Source organism: Schistocerca americana, chromosome 6, assembly GCF_021461395.2.
Source record: "Schistocerca americana isolate TAMUIC-IGC-003095 chromosome 6, iqSchAmer2.1, whole genome shotgun sequence".
In the NCBI taxonomy this organism is placed as follows: domain Eukaryota; kingdom Metazoa; phylum Arthropoda; class Insecta; order Orthoptera; family Acrididae; genus Schistocerca; species Schistocerca americana.
Window position 1 is genome coordinate 205284603 of NC_060124.1, and position 23463 is coordinate 205308065.

Below are 23463 nucleotides of genomic sequence, written 5' to 3' on the forward strand. Positions count from 1 at the left end.
TTGGTTTTCCAGATTACAAACTTCTCCTGAGCAGTTCCGGCCGTCCGGAGATCAGTGAATGGGACTATACCTCCGGAACATTTTCACCACTAAACTACACAGCAGAGATGCGTGACCTCGGAAAATCTAACATTTATGATTTCCTCTTGCTTTCAGCCGTTTGCGGACCACACAGCAGAGTCGTACCCGATAATGTTATATGGCCAGAACACTTATCCAGATTAGAATGAAATTTTCACTCTGCAGGGGAGTGTGCATTCTGGAAACGTCTCCCAGGCTATGGCTAAGCCCTATCTCCCCAACATTCTTTTTACCGGGAGGGCTAGTCTCGCAAGTTTCGCAGGACAGCTCCTGTGAAGTTTGGAAGGTAGGAGACGAAATAGTGGCGGAAGTTATGTTGTGAGGACGGGTCCTGAGTCGTACATGGGTAGCTCAGTCAGTAGAGCAATTTCTCGCGAAGGTCAAAGGTTCCGAGTTCGAGTCTTGGTCCGAAAAAAAAAACAGGTTTAATCTGCCACGAAGTTTCAGTTAGCCATACTATTACCTCCGGAAAGAAAAGGCTGCTACCGCAGACATATAAAACTAAACTAAACTCCTCCCGAATAGGCCATGAAGGCCCAACGGTGCCGACCGGCCGCCGTGTCATCCTCAGACCACAGGCGTCACTGGATGCGGGTATCGAGAGGCATGTGGTCAGCACACCGCTCTCCCGGCCGTACGTCCCTTTACGAGACCGGAGCCGCTACTTTTCAGTCAAGTACCTCCTCAGTTTGCCTCACAGGGGCTGAGTGCACCTCGCTTGCCAACAGCGCTCGGCAGACCGGATGGTCACCTATCCAAGTGTTAGCCCAGCCGGACAGCGCTTAACTTTGGTGATCTGACGGTAACTGGTGTTACCACTGCGGCAAGGCCGTTGGCACCACAGACATATACCCCTCCGATGTTGTTGCACCCACAGTAGTCGACACACCTGGGAGTATTACTGTGTGACCCGCCGCTGCAGCTCTTCAGGGAGGTATCTTCGGTACCTCGGTGGTGTAGAAGTATTTGCATTTCGGCATCGCTTTCTGTCTAGTATTGTTTTGGGGTTGTTATATACAAGGGAGTTTTGCATTCACAGGATATCTTGGTGCATGAAAGGAATAGGGTTTACTGTTGGACAGTGGATAGAGTATCTTAGGATTGACTTTTGTCAGTTTTTTTTTTTTTTTTTTTTTTTTTTTTTTTGGGGTTGTGAGAGGAGAGAAGCATAGAGCGGATAGTCAGAGATTTTTGTTGATGGTGATGAGTGTGGCTTGGTGATTTAATGGTGGTGATCCTTAATTCAATGATGATGATTTGCGGGTGTCCTTACGACAGTTTGCTACTGTGATAGGCTTGTGGACATATGATAGCCTGGTGAGATAGTTATTGGTAGACTCATTACTATGAGATTTGGTTTTGTAGTCTTACATGCTAAGTGGTGGTGTGGGGATGAGCTTGGGCTTGATGATTATGGGTATGAGTTTTGTGCCCTGGACAACTTTGCACATTGAAGGACGTGTGGGCCGATCGAACGTCCGGCATGATGGGTATGAATTACTTATGACTATTTCTTGGTTGTGGGTTTTGTTACCTCTGCTGAGTATTGTAAAGGGGGTTACTTACATGCTAAGGGAGGGGGGGGGGGGAAGGAGTGGCTGGGCTTTCTATTTGATTTGAGATTGTCCTATAGTCGGCAGTTTATTTGTTTGACTAAACCTAGGAAGGGTTGTATTTGCATGTGGGGCATATTTCGATCAGTATTCCTAAGGAGGGGGGGGGGCTGTATTTACGGTTCTGGGGAGTACTTTTATTAACTATTCCTAATGGGGGGTAGTATTTACAGTGATGTGGTAGTATGTCCATTCACTGTTTCTATGGGGGAGGTGGGGCGGGGAGGGGTGTGACCCGCGTGGTACGTACGTTCTTTTGTCTTAATTTTGTTCCAACTGCTTACGCCGCTCAGCGGGTCCCTCATATCTTTCGGAGATAGCAGTGTATTCGTCTCAAGCATCAGTTACGCAACCCACTTGAAGTTTCTTCTGTTGAAGAGCTTAGTGAGGCAGTATACTGTGAAAACACTGTCCTGTTTGCAGAAAGAACGAGATTCAGTTAAACAGACCTTCTTACCGTAGGGTTAATTCCTTTCCTTGGTTTCCCAAAAGATCATTGAGTTGTGATCTATTCACGATCAAGAACGACCTGTTTGTCAGTCTACTTACGATTGCCTAGAGAGAGCATGTAACGCTCCCCCTGACCTCACTGCTAAGGAATCACTGCCCCTCACAGTGCAAATGTTATGGTACGAAAATACTACGTTATGTTTTGACTTTTGCGTCGGCATAAAATCCATCGCAAATACGTGACTGAATTTTATTGTGGCGATGAAATACTGTTTGAGTTTCCAACCTTACTGTTAAACTCAAGACAGTGTACTGATATTCGGTCATGTGTGGGGTACAGTCATGAATGAAAACACTATCCATTCATTTTAATGTTTGAGTTTGAGCAAACATCCAAAGAGAGCAATGCTGCATTAATCACCTGACAGGTAGTACTTTCGTCTCTGTATAGTGACGGAATTTGTTTAAAAAAAATGTGCAAGAAACATGATAGAAAATAAATGGACACGAAATACTGAAAGTAAAAGTCTCAAGGAGAACACACATACGGGATGCTAAAGTTCATTGGTGCAAGGGAAAAAATTTAAAAATGTAGCATCTGGTACTGAATACAGACTTTTAAAAATGCGACTGACATGAAGTGCAAAATGGAATTCGGATGCCAAGTATCTGAAAATCAAAGAAACCTTTGGAAAAAAGAGAAACAGGAGTGCCAACATCAATAGCTCAGATGGTAAAACGGTACTAAGCAAAGAAGGCAAGTCTTAAAGGCGGAAGGAATACATGCAAGACCATGCTGAAAAGTAATGCCTTCAATTTTTTTATGTGGAAACTCTCAAAACATTTTAAATAACACAAACGTTATTAATAGCATATATCTTTATTCTTCATGCCTACCAATCTATTTCTCGACCGTCACCCTGGCGACGAAAGCATTTCTCGGAACGAAATACTAGTTTGTTGATACCGTCACTGTAGAATGTTTGACTTTTCTGACGGGACCGGGCGAGGTGGCGCAGTAGATAGCACACTGGACTCGCATTCGGGAGGACGACGGTTCAAACCTGCGTCCGGCCATCCAAATTTAGGTTTTCCGTGATTTTCCTAAATGGCTCGAGGTAAATACCGGGATGGTTTCTTACACGTCCCTGACTACGTCTCTAATCACCTCCATTTCGACGGGACATTATCCTGCTGGAACAACGCATACCTTCCAGAACGAGAGTTTCACTCTGCAGCGGAGTGTGCGCTGATATGAAACTTCCTGGCAGATCAACACTATGTGCCGGACCGAGACTCGAACTCGGGAACTTTGCCTTTCGTAGGCAAATGCTCTACCATCTAAGCCACACAAGCACGACTCACCCCCCCCCCCCCCTCCCCGTCCTCACTGCTATACTTCTGCCAGTATCTCGTCTCCTACCTTCCAAACTTTACAGAAGCTGTGAGGACGGGGCGTGAGTCGTGCTTGGGTAGCTCATATCGTAGAGCACTTGCCCGCGAAAGGCAGAGGTCCCGAGTTCGAGTCTCGGTCTGGCACACAGTTTTGATCTACCAGGAAGTTTCATATCAGCGCACACTCCACTACAGAGTGAAAATCTCATCCTGGAAACATCCCCCAGGCTGTGGCTAAGCGATGTCTGCAAGTTTCGCAGGAGAGCTTCTATGAAGTTTGGAAGGTAGGAGACGAGGTACTGGCAGGAGTAAAACTGCGAGGACGGGGCGTGAGTCGTGCTTGGGTAGCTCAGATGGTAGAGCACTTGGCCACGAAAGGCAAGTGTCGCGAGTTCGAGTCTCGGTCCGGTACACACTTTTGATCTGCCAGGAAGTTTCAACACATATCTTCCTGTTGCAAGAACGGCAAAAGAACAGTTTACAGTTAGTGTCAGTTGTTCTCATAGCGTAGGTAACACATGAGAATGCTGAGCCTTTGGCTCGGGTTCGATCCGTACGACGGTCCCATGCGCAATTTTTGTATAGCTCTCTTGTTCGGTTTTAGGAAACCAAACGAAAATATGTTTGGCGACAACGTCTCTAGCGGACAGCTTGAATTTACTCGTGCAACGGCTTGATTGGCTAATTTCAATTCTAATTATCCGGAAACGGCGCAATATGTCGAATTTTTTTCTTAACAATTATTTCTCAAAAATATCTTCCCTGCCACACCCTTTCCAACTGTTTCTTGCCACCCTGTACATCTAAATGCGCGCCAAATCACGCACTTCTTGTTAGCTCAGAGAGTGGATTACTATTGCGCATATATATCGTGTTTTGTTTTGAAAAAGTGTGTTGGAGATTTCTCGCCTGTGAGTGAAAACTGTATGTTGTGATATTGGTTTCAGTTTAAATAAGGCTTGGGCTCCAGCGCTCAATTTATTAAAGTATCCTCAGCCGTCATAATTTCCAGACTTGGAAAACGCTGAGAGAATTTGTGTTTCACTGAATATAAGTGTGAGCTCTGGAAAATAAAAGAACATCAAAATGTGTTGTGGGCACCGGGAATCGAACTCTGTTGTAAACAGCTGTAAACAGTGGCATGAGACCAACAACAGTTCAGAGTCTGACTGGAGTCCAGGCAGCGAGTACACATCACAGAAAAACTCGCAGCACCTGAAAAAGACGGCTGGGTCTGTCGTCGAAATGTTGGGGATTAAATGGAAAAAACGACTGGGCACACTATTAATGAATAGATATTGTTTGATTACACGATTGACGATAAGTCACTAAAAACGTCATGCCTATGGTGGCACTATTTTGGTTCATGTAGCTAGGTTGACATCACTCTCGAGTCGTTGGGTGCAGATGGTGTATGCTCCCTTTAGCGGAAACCAGTGGATGTGAAACTACCTCTTCAATTATATTTTTACTAAACACTGATCTACAGAATTTTCCCTGGCAAAGACAACTCAAACTTAACCTATTCATTAATTACCCACAATATACAAGCCCAACGCATTCTGACTTGTATACATTGACAAAATGACTTCCAATAATTAACACAAAAGAATGGCCCTGAATTGCAAGAGATCCTAACAATAATACAAATCCAAAAAATATGAACTTAAAGAAATATGAAGCTACCACGAACTCCGTTATTTGCCCAAACTCATTTCAATCACGAATCCCAACAGTGCAAACCCCATTCTTTTTCATAAGTCACTTATCCCACAGAAAATCTTCATAACACGAATTACAGCAAGTAGCAACTAGCGTCAGCTAAATAAAAAGATTCTAACTGCTACAGACTCTAACTGCTAGGAGGCATACGGTTAGATTTTGTTGAAGAGCAAACAATATATTTAGAAAATTATACCTTATTCATGTGACATCCAGTTCAAAGCATTACATGGTTGTCAATAATTCCACCGCCCAAACATTATCAAACAAACTTCCATCATCAGACATTTCCTTGCATATTTTCTTATAAACACATCATTTCATCTCACTTTACAGTGCACGTCCTACCAACACAGAGTCTCCACTAAGAATATCACGTCCATACACTTCCCTACCCACTCGCTAACCGCCAGTCCGTCCAACCACAGAATCTCTTGCGCAGGGCGTAGAGCGCTGTCAGCGATGTTAACACAGTCTATAGCGCTGCCAACATACAAACCGGCTACTTACAGGTGGCGGAAGTTCGCTGTGAACCGAGTTCTGGGCTGCTGACTACGGAGCGCTCGAGGGTATGGTCGACTGCAGCGGGGCGAGTTCCCTGTCCTATCGTCCAGGGTACGTTTTGGGACGTGTGGCTCGCCGGTTTTAAATAAGCAGCTGTGGCTGTTATTTCTGAGAGTTTGGACATGTTATGTTACTGCGTGTCTCGCAAGTAAATGTGATTAGCGTGATGCTTGAAGATAGTGCTCCGAGCGGACACTATAAACTGATGTATTGTTAATTGCGCCCTCGCTTAGCCGCAATGATCGTACTGTTTTAGTTCGCTGGATACTGTCGTAACTTGTTTGTTAGATAAACTGACCGTTAGTAATGAGGTTAATGTCCCCCCGTTTTCGTTGCATGTTGACCTTTTGACTACCAACGGGACTTATGTGTCCCATGATAGGTCATCAGAGAACGGGTTGGAATTTGTTGGTTGTTGTTGCTATGTATATCAGTGTCCCACTGGTAAAGGGAAGCCTACTGACGGTTAGGAGAGTTCTTATAATTACAGACTGCACCTGTAGGTTGTGTTTTCCGCATGTTTCACTCTCAACCCTCGTCACCGTATTGTCACATCGAATTAGTTCGCGCCTCCAAGACGGCAACACAGTTGTCATATCCGGAAAGCGGCCTGCCTTCGCGCCTTCCCCGACACATCGCGTCAACTACAGGGTGGCGCACGAAATGCGTTACCAATTGTTTGTTTCACAATTTACGACGCACATTATATATCCCGCTGGCATCTCTACAGCAGTACCAGCAGAGCCTGGAAAAACAAGTGAGTTACGAAATGACGTGTAATTCAAGATACTGCCGCTAGGAGACTAGTAAGCAGCAATGGCTGACAATGGAAGACTGACGACACAGAAACGATCGGCAATTGTGTTACTTTTTCATGAAACGAAAAGCCTTGTTGTGGCTCAGAGGCGTTTTCGACAACAGTTTAACTCACTATGGGTCCCTTGCAAGAAGACCATCCACAGGTTGTACGATAAATTTGTACAGGAAGGAACAGTATTGGAAGCGAAGCGACCTCGGCCTAAGCCTGTTTGTTCGCCGGAGAATATTGAAGCGGTGCGAGTTGCTGTACAGAGAAGTCCCGAGAAATCGTGTAGAAAGGCAGCAGTGCAATTGGGAATATCCAGACGTTCCGTTCAACGCATTCTTAAAAGTGAGCTCCCATGTACCCATACAAGATGACCTGTGCACAGAAGCTCACTGAAGAACACAAGCAGCAGAGACTACTGTTTGCTCAGTAGGCGGAGGATAGGGAAGAAACTCTCAACAACGTTTGGTTTTTAGACGAGGTGCATTTTCATTTAGAAGGTGTGGTTAACAAACAAAATGTACGCTTTTGGGCCACTGCAAACCCACAAGTGCTTCATGAACGACAACATTATGCTCCGAGGATTACAGCGTGGGCAACAGTTTCCAGTCACGGACTTATTGACCCTTTTTCTTTGAAGAAACTGTGAACAGCGAGCGTTATTTGAGCACGCTTCGCAGTAGCTTCATTCCACAGCTTCTTGCTACTGCCTTGCCCTTCAACACGCAGTGGTTCATGCAAGATGGAGCAAGGCCACATACTGCAAACACTGTGTTGGAGTTTTTACACGGGCATTTCGACATGCGGATCATTTCACTCAGGTTTCCAGGTCGCTTCAATGACGGACAAAATTGGCCCCGCCAATAGTCCAGACCTCAATCCATGTGACTTTTTTCTTTGGGGGTACCTAAAGGAAAAAATTTTCCCGAAACGTTCACGTGATTTAATGGAGCTCAGAAGACTTATTCTTCAAGCTTGCAGTGAAATTACGGAAGACATGTGCCGTAGGGTAATCACTAACTTCAGTGTTCGCTTGAAGGAATTTAGGAAACGAAATGGTGGGCATATTGAGCATGTGCTGAGTCAGAACAAATCTCCATGGACGGCTCTTCATTGTAGTATATATTCCTTTCAGATTGTATTGACAATAAAGTTTATATTCAAAAACAAAATGGTAACACATTTCGTGCGCCACCCTGTATTAGCACACATGGATTGAGGTTTGCCACATCAGAAACGAAGCCCATGCTGAGCACCTCTAGTGTGAGTTACAAACTTGGAGAGATGCCCTGTCCACTGATGTGTGGCTATTTTCAGTATGTCGTGTAGTTTTTGTGCAGTCTTCTTCTGAAACCTATGAGCTACTTATGAATGACCCTATAAGTCTCACCCCGCCCCCTCCCAACGCCATGGAAAACGAAACCGTGGAAAATACTCTTTTCTTATTGCAAAATTGTTAAGGCTTTCTTGGCCAATTGTTGACAAACTGCCTGTTGGCTTCTGCTTCGGTTTCTTCGGCCGACGTTTGATGATTTTTCTGACGTTTCTCCGGCACAGGTGAATGGCATTGTCAAAGTTTCACCCTCCATTGCTGGTGGTGGACTGGAGCCGAGCCCGCGGCCGCAGACTGTATGTACTCGGCGCGCCAACGTCCAAGGGCTTCTCCGCGGTAATTTCCGGTGCGGTTCTCTTGCTAACTGCGACGGTCCTTCGCTGTAGCACGGGAAGCCAGGATCCTTTTACTTCGAGGCTTTCTTCTTTCTTGATGAAGCTGTTCTCTTGTTTATGTATTTCTATAGCTTCTCTGAAAAAGAGAGTGTGAGAGTTCTTCTCTACAGCCAGAACTTCCGTGTCGGCGAATTTTACTACGTGGTCGGTATCACAGAGTGCGTGCTCTGCCACGGCCAATTTCTCCACCTGCCCAAACCTGCGCTTATGTTCTGTGATCCTGGTGTTGATTGATCGTCCAGTCATGCCGACATAAACTTCTCTGCATGTGCATGGTGTGCAGTATATTCCCGACGTTGCAGGTGGGTCCCTTTCTTCCTTTGCGGATTTGAGACACTATTTGATCTTCTTCGTCGGTTTGTAAATGGTCTTTACGCCGTATTTGCGCAATATACGGCCCATTATGTCCGTCACTGTGGGAATGTATGGCACAAAGGCCGTGCCCGACATTTGTTTTTCTGATGTGTCACTTCTTCGAGTGTTTGACTCTGTTACACTTCATGTGTAACTGGTGGAGTACTCATTGCTCCTCAGAACGCTTTCCAGGTGTTGCATTTCGTGTCTGAGGTGCTGCGGCTCACATATTCGTCTTGCCCGCATTACGAGCGTATTACTCACGCATATTTTCTGGCTCGGGTGATAACTTGATAGTTTGTGCAGCTGTCGGTCCATGTGTGTCGATTTTCGACATACGCTTTGTCCCACGTTTTCACCATACGTTGTGACGAGCACATCTATAAATGGTAGATGTTTGTCCTTTTCTACTTCCACGATAAAATTTATGTTGGGACGGAGACTCTTCAAGTGTCTTACGAAGTCAACAAGCTGTTACTCACCATTACTCCACACAACGAATGTATCATCGACGATCTGTACCACACCTTTGGTTTACAAGGCACCAACTCCAATGCCTGTGCTTCGAAATGTTCTTTGAAGAAGTTGGCCACCACTGAACCAAGAGGTCTACCCATGGCGACGCCTTCCAATTGTTCGTAGGCGTTGCCATTCCACGTCAAATAGTTCATAGTGACACATGGTCTAGCAATTGGTCTTAGTGAAACATTACTCCTATAGATCTTTGGTAACCCACACAGCCGAGATGTTACGGCTTCTGTGTTGCGCAGGTTTCTCTGTATCTCCGTTGGCAGAGAAGGCATCTTAATTAACCGATTCGTATTCTGTGTGATACGCTGTAGCAGGTCTGCGCTTAGTGTTCGGTACATCGTCGGATCTAATAGGTCCCGGGTCTTCTACATCTACGTGATAATTCCGTTATTCACAATAAAGTGCCTGGCAGAGGGTTCAATGAACCAACTTCAAGTTGTCTACCGTTCCACTCTCGAACGCCGCGCGGGAAAAAGGAGCACTTAGTTTTCTGTACGAGCCCTGATTTCTCTTATTTTATAGTGATGATCATTTCTCCCTATGTATATTGGTGCCAAGAGAATGTTTTCGCAATCGGAGGAGAAAATTAGTGATTGAAATTTCATGGGAAGATCCCGTCGAAACGAAGAACCCTTTGTTTTAATGATTGCCAGTCAAATTCACGTATCATATCTATGGCACTATCTCCCCTCTTTCACGATAATACGCAACGAGCTGCACTTCTTTGAACTTCTTCGATGTCATCCGTCAGTCCCATCTGATGCGGATCCCCCGTCGCACAGCAATACTCCAGAATACGGCGGATAAGCGTGGTCTAACAAGTCTCTTTAGTAGACCTGTTGCACCTTCTAAGTGTTCTACCAATGAATCGCAGTCTTTGGTTTTCTCTGCTCACAACATTATCTATGTGATCGTTCCAATTTACGTTATTTTTAATTGTAACCCTTAAGTATTTAGTTGAATTTAAAGCCTTCAGATTTGTGTGGTTTATCGCTTAATCGAAATTTAGCGGATTTCTTTTAGTACTCATGTGAATAACTTGACAATTTTCTTTATTCAGGCTCAATTGCCACTTTTCGCACCATATATAGGTCGTCTCTAAATCGTTTCACAATTTTGTTTTCATCTTCCGATGACTTGACTAGACGATAATGTTACGACCATGCACGGCAGGTTATCTGGGAACATGCACAAGAAAAAAGAAAATAAATAGATACGCACCACGAAGAAATTATTCAAAGAAGATGGAAATCGAAAGATTCCTTTTAGCACTCCTGCGGATGGCCTCACACTTTTTATCATTTACTGTCAACTGCTAGTTTTCGCACCATACATAGATCTTATCTAAATCATTTTGCAATTCTTTTTGGTCATCTGAGGACTTTAAAAGTCGATAAATGACAGCTTCGTCTGCAAACAACCTAAGAGGGCTACTCAGGGTGTTTCCTATGTCGTTAATATAGATCAGGAACGATAAAGGGCCACTAACACTTCCTTGAGGAACGCCGGATATTACTTCTGTTTTACGCTATCACTATGAACTGTGACCTTTCTGACAGGAAATCACGAATCCAGTCACACAACTGAGGCGATATTTCATAGGCACCCAGTTTGGTCAGAAGACGCTTTTGAGTAATGGTGTCGAAAGCCTTCTGGAAATCTAAAAATATGAAATCAATTTGACATCCCCTGTCGATAGCACTGATTACTTCAAGAGTATAAAGAGCTAGTTGTGTTTCACAAGAACGATGTTTTCTGAATCCGTGCTGACTATGTGTCCATAAATCGTTTTCTTCGAGGTAATTTATAATGTTCGAACACAATATATATTCCAAAACCCTACTGCAAATCGACCTTAGTGATATAGACCTGTAATTTAGCGGATTACCCGTATTTCCCTTTTTTGGTATTGGTGTGACTTGAGCAATTTTTCAGTCTTTAGGTAGGGATCTTTCTCTGAGCGAGCGATTGTATATAATTGCTGAATACGGAGCTATTGTATCAGCATACTCCGAAAGGAACTTGTCTGGTATACAATCTGGACCGGAGGCCTTGCCTTTATTAAGTGATTTAAGCTGCTTCGGTACACCGAGGATATCTACTTCTGTGTTTCTCATGTTGGCAGTTGTTCTTCATTGGAATTCAGGAATATTTACTTCGACTTCTTTTATGAAGGAGTTTCGGAAAACCATATTTAATAACTCTGCTTTAGTGGCCCTGTCATCAGTGACTTCACCGTTGTTATCGTGCAGTTAAGGTATTTATTGCGTCTTGCCACTAGTGTGCTTTATGTATAACCAGAATATCTTTGGGTTTTCTGCTAGATTCAGAGACAGCATATCGAGGATAGATTCAAGTCACTACCGGCTGTAATAGTATGAGTGGGGTATCTATTTGAAATGAGACTCAAATTTTCTTTGAACTGTTCAGCAACTATGTCTTCTGAGTCGGGAGATTTCACTAGAAAGTAAACTTCTTCTGACTGCAATAGATACTCCACCACCAACTGTATTTAATCTATCCTTTCTGAACACTGTTAGACCGTTTGAAAAAATTTCGGCTGAACTTATTTCCGGCTTTAGCCAGCTTTCCCTACCTATAATTATTTGAGATTCAGTGCTTTCTGTTAGGGCTTAAAGTTGGGTTATATCCCAAGACAGCTACGACAATTTACAAATACAATACCAATTGTTTCTACAACCACCTTACTGTGTCTTACCTGCCTGTTTTAGAAGGACGCCCTTTCTGTGGTTTCCTGAGACCGTCTATCCAAACAAACAGCCCAGTCCCTTCCACACAGCCCCCGCTACCCGTGTAGCTGCTTCCTGTGTGTAGTGGACTCCTGACCTATTAAGCGGAACCCGGAAATACACCACCTGGAATCTGAAGCCTAGATGGTCACAGAACCGCCTGAGCCTCTGATTCAGACCTTCCCCTCGGCTCTGCACCAAAGGACCACAGTCGGTTCTATTGACGATGCTGCAGATGGTGAGCTCTGCCTTAATCTTGCAAGCAAGAATGGCTTTCCGATAGCCGCCCGAAACGATACTCTCCTCCGATCCAAAGGAACACATGTCACTGACACTGACATGAGCCATCACTTGCAGTTGGCTGCACCCTGTACCCTTCATGGCATCTGGAACCACCCTTTCCACATCCGGAATGACTCCCCCCGGTATGCACAAGGAGTGCACACCGGCTTCCTTCCCCTCCTTGGCAGTCGTATTCTTAAGGGGCCCCATTACACGTCTAACGTTGGAGCTCCCAACTACCGGCAAACCTACCCTCTGTGAATGCCCAGACCTTGAGGTCCTAGAAGCTTCCTCTGGGATGGACGACTGCATCCAGCTTAGAGACTTCGTAAGCCACAGATAACGTCCGAAACCTGTTCATCAAACGAACCAGGGAGGCCCTAAAATTGGCCCCTCGGAAAGTATTTTGCTGCCTGACAGACTTTGGAACGATCTCCCACTCGACCACGGGTGAAGGGTCAACTTTAGTGCAGGCATTACCCAGGACAGCCACAGCAGTGGATCGATCGGGGGGCACGTGGGACGTGCTCAACATCCCTTGCACCCCCGAGTCCAACCCCCTCACAGTGAGGCCCCTTGGCAGCTGTCTCAAGCCGTGTGACGGAAGCAACACCACCTATAGCTGTGAGCGAAGGGTCACCAACTCGGCTCGCATCTGTACACAGCAGTCACGGATCTGTCTACTGCTGAAGTCGCTCCTGTTTGAACCTCACTAAAATATGTAATAAACAAATGGTGTACTCGCCTTATTACCAGCGGGAAAACGAAGTGCTCTCTCACTGACGGTCTAACTGACACTGAGCTACACTAACCAAAACAAACAAAAGCTTATACGATACGAGGGTCGATACAAGCGTCGATAACAACGGCGGTACTATGCGCTACACTGTTATTAAAATGAGAAGTTGTGCCTAGTAAGCACTCCAACATGCAAGAAATTACAAAATAAACTAGTAGTTACACAGGCGACTGAAAATAAGTCGCTCTTGTTCGAAGCTCGTAAAAATATATAACAAACGAACGATGTACTCGCCTTATTAACAGCAGGAACTCAAGGTGCTCTCTCACTGACTGTCTAACCGACACTGCTTCTGCTGATAGTCTTCGGTTTTCATTCCTTATTGTTGTTTCTGACTAAAATATTAACTAAAATAATTATACATTGTTGTTTTTGAAATGAAATTGGCAGTCAGAGGATTAATGGGTGCGAGTTTTCAGAATCAGTTACTATTTACTGTATTTAAATTAATGTTGTTAATATGTCTTCATGACTAGTCCAATAAGGAATTGTTTCATGTAAACATTTGAGTAGTGGTTAATTTTGATTTAAACTAAATGTGCAGATGAGGGTTGATAGTTTACCCAGAATCATGATGTAACCAGTCCACATGTGTAATAGAACCAAGCAGATGTTAATAACAGCCAAGTCCGAGCAAGATTGTCTGGGATCCAAACACGGAACCATCAAGGTTCTTCCGCAGAGGGAAGCTACCTTTCTTGAATGTAGGTTTTAAGTCTTTGTTGTACAGCTTTCAGCTTCCTTAATCATTCCAAAGTTACGTTTTAAATATTGGTTTTGCTATCATTCACCTGTATTTTTAGAAAATTCTCTGGGTGATAGGCATGGTATTTTAGCAGTTTTTATGTCGTTTTTCAGAGGCTAGGCTTCTATATCTGTTAATGCGTTTGATCTTGTCTCTGTTTAAGTTGTTAGTTATCTCAGCTCAAGTCAGACTTCAAGCCAGAAGTTTTGATTCATTATTTGTTTCAAAAGTTGTTGTTTAAATAAAGGTATCACCTATCTAATTTGTAATCTACCTGAATCAGTTGGTCCCAGCCTTCCACCCTCCTGTCCGGTATCGCTAGTAAGTCATAAATCTGTCCAAAATTAGATTCTCACTCTGCATCGGAGTGTACGCTGATATGAAGCTTCCTGCCAGATTAAAACTGTGTGCCGCACCGAGACTCGAACTCGGGACCTTTGTGTTTCGCAGGCAAGTGCTCTGCCAACTAAGCTAGCCAAGCACGACTCACGACCCGTCCTCACAGATTCAATTCCGCCAGTACCTCGTCTCCTACCTTCCAAACTTCACAGAAGCTGTTCTGCGAACCTTGCTTGGGTAGTTCTGTTGGTAGCGTACTTGCCTGCGCAAGGCAAATGTTCCGAGTTGGAGACTCGGTCCGGTGCACAGTTTTAATATGCCAGGAAGCTTCATATCAGCGCACACTCCGCTGCAGAGTGAAAATCTCATTCTGGAAATATCTCCTAGGCTGTGGCTAAGCCATGTCTCCGCAATATCTTTTCTTCCAGGAGTGCTAGCTCTGCAAGGTTCGCAGGAGAGTTTCTGTGAAATTTGGAAGGTAGGAGACGAGGTACTGGCAGAATTGAAGTTGTGAGGCCGGGTCGTGAGTCGTGCTTGGGTAGCTCATTTGGTAGAGCACTTGCCCGCGAAAGGCAAAAGTCCCGAGTTCGAGTCTCGGTCCGGCACAAAGTTTTAATCTTCCAGGAAGTTTCATAAATCTGGCTCTGTGTGTCTGTTGAGGAATGGGAGCCCATCATTTGTCAAAAACCGAAACCAAAGAAGATAGCAGTGTTGGAAGCTGTGGTCTAGAGCTAAGTCGACTTCCTGACACTCACCAAAGGTGTTCCACAGAGCTCAGGTGGGTATTCTGGCGAGGCTAGTCCATTTCAGTCCACGAACCATTGCTTCACACACAGAGGCCGCTATATGACACGGTGAATTTTCATGCTGGTTCTGTCACCATCTTTGAACTGTCCCTCTACTGTACCAACTACACAATGCTCCTAAACGCGTTCATAACAATCATGACTTAGCATTTTCTTAAGCACAGTAGGGGAACCAACCCTAACCGCGAAAAACATCGTCGGCCCCCTTACTTCAGCGTTGCTATTACACACGATAGCAGGTGAGTTGTTCACGTTTCCATCGGATTGTCAGAGGGTGTAGCGCGATTCACCACTCCAATCTACTCGTTTCCAGTCACCCACTGTCCAGTGGTGTTACTGTTTACATTACCTCAAGCGTCGATTAGCACTGATAGAGAAAGGTATAACTTACAAGAAACTGGTCGCCGATTGTATGCCCTACTTTTCATGTCCCTTTTCACGCTCACTGAGCTATATGGACTTCTGGCAGCAATCTGGAACTTATGAATGATACCTTCCGCGGGTTTCATGCGTTTTCTTACAACTCCCATGGCAGGCATGGATAAAAGCGGCCGGTTAAAATCGGTACCGGTACTTTAGTGCCGAATAACCATATTTTCCGGTATATCTATGGGTTTGGTTATAACAGATATTTTTATTTTTCACTGATAACAGTGTATAAAAGCGATGTATCAGTTTGCCATAGCAGTGGTGCTAAAATTTTTTGTTTTAATATAATTTTTTTAAAAATGTGTTCGGTAGGACGTTCTGTGGATCCTGCAAGATTTGAACGATATTCTTTCTGATAGTCACAGATCAACACATTACACAACATGTATTTATTAACAGAGTGGGCAGTAAACGTATTACACTGGATTAATTCATTATTGAAATTTTAACTATTGTCATGTAATTCTTCCTGTTAAATGTTATATTTTGACTATTAATTTTTTGAAAGAGCATCTTGCGTTTAGTCATCAAAAAATCAATTGCATTCAAATTCCTGTTAGAATGTAAAGATATATATTTGACTAAAAAAGTTTTCCATTCGGAATAATTGAAGAAAAGAGAGCGCTTCAAATTTTACACAAAAGCTTATTATATGTCTGCCATTTCTATGAAATAATAAGACAAAGACAGTTGTGGCAACAGTAATAAATTAAGAACTTAACACTTCGTTCATAGTTTTTAATAAAAATGGAAAGTAGATCGTCTGCTGCCTATATCTACATAGTATGCCTTTGCTTGTAGCTCTTGAAAACGGACAATTTAATACGAAAGAGAGAGTTCTCCAACTTCAGTTTTCATCCTTTAGAGCTGATCGTTCGTAATGTCTAAATAGTCGTATGATCATCGCTTGCAACGAGTTTCTTTGTACAGGGATGTTAAAAAATGAGAATCAGTAGAAGAATGCTGGTGAATTTTTCGTAGTATCGAAGCCCTCATTACTTTTCGAGAAAAGCAACAAACGCTGGAGAGACTACGTTTTCTTTCATTTAACAAATTTATTTGATTTCAAAGGAAGCAGTGGATGGTTGCATAACTTTAAACAGAGCTACAGAACTGAAAGATACAAGATAACGAAATTTCAAACAAAGCATGAATTTGACGCAGCACAGCAAACTGCAGTATCGGCACAAAAATTTATAGATGAGATAAAAGAACTTATCCCATTTTTCGATAAGGAATTTGTTTTCAACTTCGACCAATCGGGATTTGAAGAGGAAATGTATATGAAAGGAACCCTGGAAATTAATGTACCAAGAGGATTGTATCAAGATGAGCTAACATCAATGACATAACGCAATCGAATAAAATTATGCGGACTGTTAATGTGGATGGTAAATTGGCTGGAAAGTTATTTATTGTGTTGCGAGAAGTGCTGCGTAAGAGAACTGCAACTGTGGTATGAGCACTGGGCTTGGCCAATATCTGGTCAAAATAACTTGCTCATGCTTGAGTCCTGGTCTGCATATAAAAATCATGCTCCTTTAGAGAACCGTCTCTCCTGAAAAGTGTGTGAGATTGCAACTCATACCACCTGGAACCACTGGATAAATTCAGCCTCTGGATGTATGTTTTTTCTGTGCCTATAAAACACATTATCGCACTCTCTGCTCTTAGGCCTTAAAGGATAGGCAGTTTCACGATAAGCTCCATGATAGACTGTTGCTCATTCGGTTACAAGCCATCACGTTCCATCAGTTCCCCGTGACACGAATGTGATTCTAAATGCATTCTTTAAGAGTTGATACCTAGCTGAACGTCCTGCGCGGTTTGTAACTCCCAAGGAGTCCTCTTCGAACTTGAAGGTACGAACCTTTGTGTTCACTAAGGCGCGCCGTTTTTCATTCGTTGTTCAGGGTTCAAGTTAATGGTTGTTTTGAAAATTTCTTGAATGTCGACGATATTACACTTCACAGTGCAATATACAGGGTGGTCCACTGATCGTGACCGGGCCAAATATCGCACGAAATAAGCGTCAAACGAAAAAACAACAAAGAATGAAACTAGCTTGAAGGGGGAAACCAGATGGCGCTATGGTAGGCCCGCTAGATGGCGCTGCCATAGGTCAAACGGATATCAACTGCGTTTTTTAAAATAGGAACCCCCATTTTTATTACATAATCGTGTAGTACGTAAAGAAATATGAATGTTTTAGTTGGACCACTTTTTTCGCTTTGTGATAGATGGCGCTGTAGTAGTCACAAATGTATAAGTACGTGGTATTACGTAACATTCCGCCAGTGCGGACGGTATTTGCTTCGTGATACATTACCCGTGTTAAAATGGACCGTTTGCCACCGTTTACCACCCTGTATACATAGGATGGTCGAAGTAGAAAGGATATAAAATGTAGACTGGCGACGGGAAGGGAGGCGTTTTTGTAGAAGAGAAATAGATTTAAGTGTCAGGAAGTCTTTTCTGAAAGTATGGAGTGTAGCCATGTATGGAAGTGAAACGTGGACGATAAACAGTGTAGACAAGAGGAGAATAGAAGCTTTCGAAATGTTGTGCTACAGAAGAATGCTGAAGATTAGATGGGTAGGTCACGTAAGTAATGAGGAAGTACAATAAAATTGGGGAAAAGAGGAATTTGTGGCATAAGTGGACTAGAAGAAGAGATCGGTTGGTAGGATACGTTCCGAGACATCAAGGGGTCACCAGTTTAAAAAAATGGCTCTGAGCACTATGGGACTTAATATCTGTGGTCATCAGTCCCCTAGAACGTAGAACTACTTAAACCTAACTAACCTAAGGACATCACACACATCCATGCCCAAGGCAGGATTCGAACCTGCGACCATAGAGGTCACGCGGTTCCAGACTGAACCGCCTAGAACCGCACGGCCACACCGGCTGGCGGTCACCAGTTTAGTACTGGAGGGAAGCGTGGAGGGTAAAAATCGTAGGAGACCAAGAGATGAATACACTAAGCAGATTCAGAAGGTTGTGGATTCAGTAGTTACTCGGAGATGAAGAGGCTTGGACAGGATAGAGTAGCGTGGAGAGCTGCATCAAGCCAGTTTTTGGACAGAATACCACAACAGCAATACATACATTCCATTGAAGGTTGATCTCTTCACCATCCGGACACTTATTTTCTGTCGCTCTCCTCATGTACATGGTGAATCATTAGCAGCTAATATTTTTCTTGTCATAATTGTTAACGCAGCACTTTCACATGAGCATTACAAAAGACTGAACTTGTGACGTTGCATTCAAGGGTTATTGGTAGTATCTGGGAATCACAGAAAAGAAGGGTGGCGTTCTTACCACAGCACTTGCAAAGTAATTCTAGAGAATCGATAATCATGGTAGAATGTGAACTGATTTTACTGAACTTAACTCCATCCGAACAGGCCTCGGAAGGCGCGAGGGTACCGACCGACCGTCGTGTAATCCCTAGTCAACAGGCATCACTGGATACTTATACGGGGGTGCAAGTGGTCAGCACATCATTCTCGCGGCCGTTGATAGCTTTCGTGACCAGACTGATTGTACTATCTCCATCGAATATCTTGTGTAAAAAATAAGGCTGTTGTTGTTGTTGTTGTGGTCTTCAGTCCTGAGACTGGTTTGATGCAGCTCTCCATGCTACTCTATCCTGTGCAAGCTTCTTCATCTCCCAGTACTTACTGCAGCCTACATCCTTCTGAATTTGCTTAGTGTATTCATCTCTTGGTCTCCCTCTACGATTTTTACCCTCCACGCTGCCCTCCAATGCTAAATTTGTGATCCCTTGATGCCTCAAAACATGTCCTACCAACCGATCCCTTCTTCTAGTCAAGTTGTGCCACAAACTTCTCTTCTCCCCAATCCTATTCAATACCTCCTCATTAGTTACGTGATCTACCCACCTTATCTTCAGCATTCTTCTGTAGCACCACATTTCGAAAGCTTCTATTCTCTTCTTGTCCAAACTAGTTATCGTCCATGTTTCACTTCCATACTTGGCTACACGCCATACAAATACTTTCAGAAACGACTTCCTGACACTTAAATCTATACTCGATGTTAACAAATTTCTCTTCTTCAGAAACGATTTCCTTGCCATTGCCAGTCTACATTTTATATCCTCTCTACTTCGACCATCATCAGTTATTTTACTCCCTATATAGCAAGACTCCTTTACTACTTTAAGTGTCTCATTTCCTAATCTAATTCCCTCAGGATCACCCGATTTAATTTGACTACATTCCATTATCCTCGTTTTGCTTTTGTTGATGTTCATCTTATATCCTCCTTTCAAGACACTGTCCATTCAGAGAGAATAAGGCTAATAATAAATAATAATAATAATAATAAATAATAATAATAAATAAATAATAGAGAGAATAATAAAAATATGGCTAAGGTTAGAGAAAATACGAGGGTTGCCCAGAAAGTAATGCGCCGCATTTTTTATCTCAGCCGAAAACAATGCTACGAATGCGAAACGTTACGTATGTATTATCTGAAGTCTCCTGAGTGAGCGCGCCAAGTTTCCGTCACTTCCGACAGATAGTGTAGCTGCAGGACAGTTTCAAAATGGCGTCTCTAGGTGATGTGCATTGCAAGCAGCGTGCCGTCATTGAATTTCTCACCGCAGAGAATGAAACTGTGCAGAATATTCACACACACTTGTGCAAAGTCTATGGAGCATCTGCTGTCGACAGAAGTGCTGTTAGTCGCTGGGCACGGAGGGCGAGGTCATTAGAAGGCGGTTCGATGGAGCTCCACGATTTGCAGCGGTTGGGGAGACCATCCACGGCTGTCACACCTGACATGTTGCAGCGAGCTGATGATGTCATTCGTTAGGACAGACGCATTACGAATCGGCAGGTGGCGCTGCATCTGTTAATCAGCAAAGGAAGTTCACACAGTGAAGCACTGGCTCCACCACCCAGACAGGGATTGGTATCGACAGGGCATACACGCTCTTGTTTCGCGCTGGAGGAAGGCCATAGAACGGGATGGAGAATAGGATGTGTAGATAAAACGCCATTCTTTCGAGAGTGTAATTCTCATTGTGTTCCATAAAGAAACGCTGAAGAGAAAAATGCGGTGCATTACTTCTCTGGGCAACCCTCGTAGTACACATTTGTTCCGTGCGTGAATGAAGTAAAACATGGAATGGCCAGTGTATTAGCATGAAGTACAAAAAATAATTTTTGTCAAGGGACGTATACATTTTATTTATTTACGCTTTTGTTTCACCTGGCGACATTAAAGCCTTACGGTTCTCTCTGACAGCTAAGCACACATCCTTAACGAGTTAGCATTACTTCAGTATGCTTAATATGAGCAGTGAATAATAACAGTAATAACAATAAAAGAAGGGCAAAATATCATAAAGTGAAAGAATCGAAATGCCAAATGGAGAAACCATCTAGTGTTACCATCCAGAAAACTACAAATACCTAGAACCATCCAAAAAACTACAAATACCTGGACGTTTTGCAGGTGGACCATATCAAGAACGGGCATGTGAAAAATGTGATCGATAAAGACTACACCCAAAGGTTCAGAAAAATTTTGAGAAGCAAACTGTCTGGCGACAATACCATCAAAGCAATAAAATACCTGGGTCATACCCAACCTCGGATACACTGTAGGCGTTGTGAACTGCGCACAAGTACAGCTGGATGATCCGGACAGGAAAACTAGATAACTCATGACAGTTCATCATGCACTGCACAATGCGACAGGCTGTACTTGCCCAGAAACTCTGGCCGTGGGGGACTCTTTCAAGTGAGGCAGGCAGTGGAAGAAGAGGATCATGCATTGGCGAACTGTGTGAAAGATGTAAAGAATAAGCGGTGACTGAAGTCAACAACAGAAAGCTTCTCAAGGAGCAGCAAACCAAGAACCGTTGCCGAAAAGCCTGAAGGCAAGATAGACCTGGCCTTGGCTGACTAATCGAACCCTAAAGAAAAAAACCGAAGGGCTGATTTTTGCTTCACAGGAACAAGCCATCGGAAGTAACAACGCCAGAGCCAAAATCGAGAAACCAGTAAAAGACCAAAAGTTCAGCCTCTGCAAAGAGACTTGGGAAACGACCATATTTTGAATTGTTACAAAAAGATCGCTCAGACTGATTACGACCAGACGCACAATGATGTAGCACTGTTGATCCAGTGGAACATAGGTCAAAATTACCATCCGTTGCAAGGGATTTTTGAGACCACAAGCCAGAAAAAGTTGGCGAAATCTAATATTCCAATTAAAACTTTTGTCCATTACGGATAAGGATCACTGCGGCTGTGAGGAATAACTACCGTGGAACTTCGGACTTAAAACAGATCGAATGTTGGAACACAATAAAACGCATATCGTAATTGTGGAAAAAAAGAAAAGTGTGAATCACTGAAAATGCCATCCCAGGTGATAGCAATAACGACGAGAAATAGCTCGGAAAACTTACCACATAAGCGGACATGAAAATCGAACTATAGCGACTCTGGCGTAAATTACGGAAAGTAGTCACAGCGGTTCTCGGCACACTGGGAAAAGTACAAAAACATCTTAGTGGACGCCTGAAAACACTGGCATTGGTAAAACATCCATCTGCCAACAACAAAAAACCAGTTTACTGGGATCTGCACGAAATATCCGCCGATACATACCGCAGTCTTGGACGCGTGGCATGAGTCAGATAAAATACGAAATCCAGCATAGCGAACTCGTTTACTGTGCTTACTGTTACAATATTTGTTATTATTATTATTGACTTTTTTTCTCAGACTTAAGTCTGGTTAAAAATGGAACGTGACGCGGACCTCGGTCAAGCGTGACTTCCTTGTAACTGTATGGTATATGTTATATTGCATTTAGGAACTTTCGGGTAATTGAACATGTATCAATAATTACAGATTTTTGTAGTTGTATATATATGTTTGGATGTAGCTGTATTGCATTGATGTACTGGTGGATATTGTGAGGTATGACTCCTGTAGTTGATAGTATAATTGGGATAATGTCGACTTTATCCTGATGCCACATGTCCTTGACTTCCTCAGCCAGTTGGATGTATTTTTCAATTTTTTCTCCTGTTTTCTTTTGTATATTTGTTGTGTTGGGTATGGATATTTCAATTAGTTGTGTTAATTTCTTCTTTTTATTGGTGAGTATAATGTCAGGCTTGTTATGTGGTGTTGTTTTATCTGTTATAATCGTTCTGTTCCAGTATAATTTGTATTCATCATTCTCCAGTACATTTTGTGGTGTGTACTTGTATGTGGGAACGTGTTGTCTTATTAGTTTATGTTTTATGGCAAGTTGTTGATGTATTATTTTTGCTACATTGTCATGTCTTCTGGGGTATTCTGTATTTGCTAGTATTGTACATCCGCTTGTGATGTGATCTACTGTTTCTATTTGTTGTTTGCAAAGTCTGCATTTATCTGTTGTGGTATTGGGATCTTTAATAATATGCTTGCTGTAATATCTGGTGTTTATTGTTTGATCCTGTATTGCGATCATGAATCCTTCCGTCTCACTGTATATATTGCCGTTTCTTAGCCATGTGTTGGATGCGTCTTGATCTATGTGTGGCTGTGTTAGATGATATGGGTGCTTGCCGTGTAGTGTTTTCTTTTTCCAATTTACTTTCTTTGTATCTGTTGATGTTATGTGATCTAAAGGGTTGTAGAAGTGGTTATGAAATTGCAATGGTGTAGCTGATGTATTTATATGAGTGATTGCTTTGTGTATTTTGCTAGTTTCTGCTCGTTCTAGAAAGAATTTTCTTAAATTGTCTACCTGTCCATAATGTAGGTTTTTTATATCTATAAATCCCCTTCCACCTTCCTTTCTGCTTAATGTGAATCTTTCTGTTGTTGAATGTATGTGATGTATTCTATATTTGTGGCGTTGTGATCGTGTAAGTGTATTGAGTGCTTCTAAGTCTGTGTCACTCCATTTCACTACTCCAAATGAGTAGGTCAATACTGGTATAGCATAAGTATTTATAGCTTTTGTCTTGTTTCTTGCTGTCAATTCTGTTTTCAGTATTTTTGTTAGTCTTTGTCTATATTT

The 23463-nt window shown here is 43.0% G+C and overlaps 1 protein-coding gene across 1 annotated transcript in view; it reads left to right on the forward strand.

The window, feature by feature from the left end:
• LOC124620051 overlaps positions 1-23463 on the forward strand; it is a 395729-nt gene that overhangs the window by 181277 nt on the left and 190989 nt on the right. The gene's annotated exons all lie outside the window — the stretch shown is intronic.